The 6,295-nt window shown below is 49.2% G+C and overlaps 1 protein-coding gene across 3 annotated transcripts in view; it reads right to left on the bottom strand.

Moving 5' to 3' along the window:
* Positions 1-455: 455 nt before the first annotated feature.
* HSF2BP (heat shock transcription factor 2 binding protein) overlaps positions 456-6,295 on the bottom strand; it is a 68,563-nt gene continuing 62,723 nt past the window's right edge. For all 3 annotated transcript variants that reach the window (XR_012765109.1, XR_012765111.1, XR_012765112.1), the window contains one exon: positions 456-2,968. The gene's annotated coding sequence lies outside the window, so the exon portion shown is untranslated. The remainder of the gene's footprint in view (positions 2,969-6,295) is intronic.

The raw sequence follows: 6,295 nt of genomic DNA, 5'->3' as shown, positions 1-6,295 counted from the left end.
CGGAATAGGAATGGCTTGCTGCAGTTCAGCCTTGGTGGAGAAGGGAGATCACTCTGTGAGCATGATTCACTTCACTCAAGCCCAGACAACCCCGAGCTCTGCAAGCCAGATCCCACCCTGCTTGTAAAGGAGACTTGAGAACACAAGAGGCTGGAATCGAGCAGTGATGCGTATGATGACTGCCAGAAGACAACCAGGACATGAGAACAACAAATGCAAAAAGCTTCGCTGCAGAGTGTCACTCCCTCGGGGGTCTACACGAATCTGCAGAAACACTGCATGAATAAACTGGTGACCTTACCTAACTGACGTACAGCAACTGAGTCAAACCACCATCACTTCAGTCAGCTTCACTTAGGAGCACTTGTCTGCACTACAAAGCCTTTACCAGCAGCTAAGCTGGCTGATTTATGTCAGTGGCATCTCCTAAAGCAGACTAAGCTTATATTTGGAAGAGTACGAGTTGGAAGATTTATCTTGATGTCCTCCCTGAATAAAAGAAACTGTGTTCTTCCGCTGGTCTCAATTCCGCTTACTCGGTGAGTTTTCCTGAGCTACCTAACCTGGTTTGGGAAATAACCTCTTTGCCCCAGAAAAACTTCAGAACATCAGCTTGACTGAGGAGACGGATGCAGCAGCAAACACATGTAAAGAGGGCAGCCTAGGAGAAATGAAGTATAAAGATGACAAGAGGCAGGAAATTTGGGATAAATAAGAGGCAAGGAAAGGCTTCCCCATGGTAAATCATATTTGTTATAGACAAAACCCAAAGGAAAAAAAAGCTAAACAGCATATCACAGAAAAAGTCATGCTAAAAGCCTGTCACAGAGAAAGTTTACATTAGGGGACAAACAAAAGACATCAAGAAAGGCGCAAAATGCTGCCCTGAAGGGCATGTCCTTTTCAGAAATGGCCAGGCTCTGGACGACAGAGCAATTTGGGATGCGCAAGAAGCCAAGAGACCTAGATTAAAGGATCCTGCTGAAATTTGCTGAGGTATCTGTTTCACTATTTTAAATCCGAACTAGAAAAGCCCCCCAAAAAAGTGAATAACAGCATTTCTTCAGTTGAAGGGTTCTGCCAGAAGCCCTGTGAAGATTTAAGGTGTGCACATGTGTAGACCAGGGCATGAGCTGGCTACAGCCCCTGGGGACAGGCGCGAGTGGGCTGTAGCCGGCCTCCGTGCCAGCCAGTTCAGGCTGTGGCAAGCTGAGATCTCCTGAGCAGGGGAGCTGGCACCAGTGAGGAGCCTTCGGGGCCAGACCAAGGCCCCAGGGGAGGCTGTTCTTGCAAATTCTCCAACATCGTTGTGCAGCTGTGCAGAGCTGGGATCGGGGAAAGGGGCAAGGGGTCCAGCAGGGGATATACTGAGAATAAGACAACCAGTGAGCAAGAATTGCATTTCTCAGAAAAAAAAGAAAAAAAAAAACAAAAAACAAAAAGAAGGATTTCAACATTTGTTTCCCACTCCATGCCAGAGCAGGAACTCAGTTTTGGATGGCCCCAACACGGGGAGAGGGGACAGGAGAAGGGAGCGGGGGAAAGCCGGAGAGAAGCGCCTCGGCAGCAGGCGGCTCGGGCTAGGATAAAGCCAGCATGCCTGAGGTCGGACGTGAGGATCACTTAATGCTCAGCATGGCCATTTATTTCCTCACTGTTTAAAAAAGCACATGTATTTACAGGAGCTCTCAGCGCAGGGAAGTTCCATGAATCAGTGTCTGACTATTAGCTGCCAAACCAGGTGGAGGCATTAGCAACTTTGGAGCGCCCTTTTCACATCGCATGCTGTTAGCCGCGCGCCATTAGAGCTGACCTCACCTGACCTTGCACCGCTGTCATGTCGACACAGCACTAGCGATGTCTCTCACGGACCTGAGCTCCCCTCCCACAGCGATTTACGGGGGCTTTCTCTTCGTGCCTTGAAACTCTTCTTTCAAGGTCCTTGGCTTGCTGAAGTGTAAAATCTTTCAGCTTCATGATAGGAAATTCTTCAAAAGGAGGCACCACTCTGTGTGCCGCACTATCCTTGGAGCTTCTCGTGGCAACCAAGTTCCTACCCTACGGTGCCTTTGATCATCCCATTGCTCTGCACAGCGCCCCAAAATATACACCGCCAGTTCCCAAGAACTATGGATTGCCAAAGGACACCTTGAAGCTGCCCATCCCATGAGGTATTACAGAAGCACTCCTTGCCCCCTGCGAGCTGCTGTCAGGCCCCACGGCGCTTCTCCCAGGCTGAAGGGTCACGTCTGGTTTCAGCCTCTGTCAGGGAGGCCTTTCGCCGAGCCAGGGAGGGGTGGTGTTCAGGCAGCGGGGCTGCTGTGGCTTCCCGAAGTTCCTCATCCCTACAGCGAGGGAAACCCTCTGAGGAGCAGGGCCACTCGGAGCCCTTGTGAATTAGACAAGTCCTAAGTTTTCTTGATGGTGTCTTCCAAACTGCCAGCCAAAGGCATCCCTGGTAGGAGAGGACCAGCAGGTCAGCCCAGCCTGTGGAAGCACAGCCACGGGGTAACGCGATGTTCGAGTCTGCAAAATGACTGACAAACTTCACAATTTAAGTGCATTCTAGTGAGAATCAGGCACCCGGAGGCACACTTGTAAAGGTACCCAGTGGGGTTTTAAAAAGACCCCAATCTCCCAACGTGTTTATTTCAGTGGATTTGGGGACCAAAGGGCTTCCCAAAGCCCCACTGCTCCCCCCACCACCCGGAGCTCATCGCACATCTGGCCTTTGAGAGACGCTGGCATCACCCACCAGCAGGACTTCGGCACCGACGACTGCGGCTCCGCCGCCACCAGCATCAGCTCTCCGCGCCAGCAGGTCACCTGGCAGGACAAAGCCGAGCCCCAGCAGTCACGCTCGCACGGTTGCCTCTCTGTTGAATTGGCCACAACACGTGGCCCGACGTCTGCGCAGCTTTACTCCGTCACCCTGGCCTCGTGCTGGCTTCGGGAGGACGTACAGCACCTGATCCAGCATGAAAGCTGCTGTTAACAGCCTTAACCCACCCAAAAATGCATTGTCTGGTGAATAAGCAGCAGCAGAGGGGTTCAAAATAGCAGCTCGCAGTTTTGTGTTATGTGGTTGCAATGGATTTGGGTCAGTGCTAACTGCCCTGACAGCTGATTTACTGTCTCACTGAGCTACGGCCTCTGCTACTTGAGAAATTTGCAACAACATTTCCAGAAGTACCTAAGTGCTCCTGACAAATTTTACTGCCAAAAATTAATTTCCTTCATTTCCTCTTTTTCCTCCCACTTTCTTCCCTTCTTCTCATTACTGTTTCAGGAGCAAAGAATTGATGTCAGTGCCACGAATAGCTCTGAATTCATTTGCTTACAGCTTTAGGTAGGGAGATTTTTTTCGTTCAAAGGTTTTATTGCATTTATTCTCTCCTCCTCCTTTCTTGCATCTATGCCTGGCCTTTTCCTCTCTGCACTAGCATTTCAGGAACTCCCCCTCAGCTGCTCTTGTAGTGGAGGAATCACCACTGAGTCATCCCTTCTCATCCAGCTACTTCGCACCCATTCCTAATCCACCTCTTGCTGTTTCCTTCACAAGGGCTGTTCACTTCTTCCCCACATGCACCCCAGTGGTCTGTGGCTTGGGCATTTCCACCCTCCGTCACTCCTGTTACCGCCTTCCTGAATCTTCTCTTTCTCCTTTCTCCGGAGTCTGCATTATTGAAGATGGTGCCCGCCCCTTTCCCCTACCTGCTGTTTATTTGAATGCCTTCCTCAGACGTTCCTCCCAAGCTTCTGGCCTTTCCCCCGCCACCCGGCTATGAAAGCAGCCACCTTATCCTCATCTTTACAGCCACTGCAGATGCAGCAGGGACAGGCTTGGCAACCTTTCGTTTTGATAATTTTCCATGGGAAATAGATTTCCCTGTTTTGTTTTTGCTTTTGTTTCTCTGCTGTGACCACTGGAGTCCTGACACCTCCTCCTCCTCCTTGTTCTCCTCCTCCTCCTTCAGAGGCAGCTCCAAAGGAAGGAGGCCCAGCTGCTCTTGGAGGCTGGCAATGCAAAGCCAAAGCTCTCCAAAAGCCCCTCTGTGCCTTGTGCTGTTGAGGCTGACTCAGGAGACAGCTGTAAGCAGAGGTCCTGCGTGAGGTGCGGGAACAGGGAAGGGAGGAGAGCGTTCCCTGCCTGGCACTCCCAGACACGCCGCTGGGGTCTGTGGGCAGCTGCCTCCCCTCTCTCCAGCAAGGCAGCTGACGCAGGGGGAAAACTGCTGCCCATCACACCACAGTGTAATCAAAAGAATCATTATTTGCAACATTACACACGCTAGTTAGAGCATTGCAATGACTCTATTGGCAGGTTGCTTGTACTTAACCAAAAAACTTGTTTTTCCCACCTCTCCAAGAAAGGAGAGGTTATCACCTAGAGAGCTGAGCAGAGAGGAACCTGATGAAGTTCAACCAGGGCAAGTACAAGGTCCTGCACCTGGGGAGGAACAACTCCATGCACCAGTACAGGCTTGGGGAGGACCTGCTGCAGAGCAGCTCTGCGGAGAGGGACCTGGGTGTCCTGGTGGACAACAAGCTGACCATGAGCCAGCAGTGTGCCCTGGCTGCCAAGAAAGCTAATGGGAACCTGGGATGCATTAGGAGGAGTGTGGCCAGTAGGTCGAAGGATGTTCTCCTCCCCTTCTACTCTGCCCTAGTGAGGCCCCATCTGGAGTACTGAGTCCACTTCTGGGCTCCCCAGTTCAAGAAAGATGAAGAACTACTGGACAGAGTCCGGCAGAGGGCTATGAAGATGAAGAGGGGACTGGAGCATCTCTCCTATGAAGAAAGGCTGAGGGAGCTGGGCTGGTTTAGCCTGAAGAAGAGAAGGCTGAGAGGGGACCTTATAAATGCTTATAAATGTCTTAAAGGTGGGTGTCAAGAGGAGGGGGCCAGACTCTTTTCAGTGGTGCCCAGCGACAGGACAAGGGGCTACGGCACAAACAAATAAGGAAAAAGACCAAGATTTAAGCTGCAAAATATAGGATATCATCCATACAGCAGGAAAGCTGCTGACATGCTATGGTGGCACAGGCAACCGTCATTGATGGGAAACGGGAGATTCTGACCGAATGGAAGAGCTTTAGGGTTTGCATCTTCATTTTCTGTTTAGGGACTCACAGAATCCTTTGGGATTTACATTAATAAACTGGGGCATAACTATAAAACATACACCATCGGAGGGCCAAAATGCACATCTGTGCACCTGGGAGAGGCAGAGTATGTTGACACCCAGAGCTTGTTTTCTGACTGTGCCAAATCTTGATTATGCTGAAGTACTTCCATGGGCTTCAGCAGGATGGTGATTTAGCTCGCTTTCTAGAAAGGGCTGGCACTGTGGAAGGAGCACTGTTGCACAGTCTGGACTGACTGTCACTTTACAGAGTCCTTTTTATAGATGCTTCTTGTTTATAAGCAAAAGTACTTACATTAACATTGCAAAACCAAATAGCCTAACGTTGTTACATTTTAAGGGCACATTAACTTGAAAGATTGGCCAAGTTTGTTGACTAAAATGATTTACACAACTCTAAGGCTACCAAACAAGTGTTTCTCAATGTCTCATCAGCAGCTCAAGGGAGCAGAAGCTAAAAATGCCACAGCTCAACAAATGGTTCTGTGTTCCTACCGTGAATAAGTACATCATGTTTCTTTGCGGATAAAAGACTGTCAGGGGTTGCTTTAAGAAAAAAAAAAAAAAAAAAAAAAAAAAAACCTCCAAAAACAAAACAAGAAACAAACCAAAAAAAAATAAATAACACAAATAATATCTAGTACATACTGTCCCCTTTCCTTCCTTCTATTTCCCTCATACAACTCCATTACAACAGCCCCAACAAATCCCCTGCAACATGCCCAGGATGCCCTGATTACGTTCAAGCAGGCTGCTGGCTGGCCAAGAGGCAAGCCCTAGTGTGGCTGTTTCAACATTATGCTAGCAGACATCTAATACCGAGAGCAATCAGTCATGGGACTCATTACCAAGGCACACCACGCAATCCCCGTTACTTGATGCCTTTACATCTAGACTGGCAAAACTTTCTTAAGAGACACTGTTCAACCAAAAGCTGTTGTGCTTGATTTTAGGAACTGGAGGATATAATTCAAAGTCCTCCATCATACAAAGGTCCAGCAAGGCCATCGCAAAGGATATAGAAACATTGAAGATGATTAGTGCAATCATTTGAAAGATTTGAAAAGCTTTTGTCTCCTTCAAAAATGTCAGAGAAGCAGAAGGGCAGAGTGTGCTCTGCAGCTGGGCTGCAGGCAGGGAAAATACCAA

This window comes from Opisthocomus hoazin, chromosome 1 (genome assembly GCF_030867145.1).
Source record: "Opisthocomus hoazin isolate bOpiHoa1 chromosome 1, bOpiHoa1.hap1, whole genome shotgun sequence".
Taxonomy (NCBI): domain Eukaryota; kingdom Metazoa; phylum Chordata; class Aves; order Opisthocomiformes; family Opisthocomidae; genus Opisthocomus; species Opisthocomus hoazin.
This window is presented reverse-complemented; position numbering and strand designations above follow the sequence as displayed.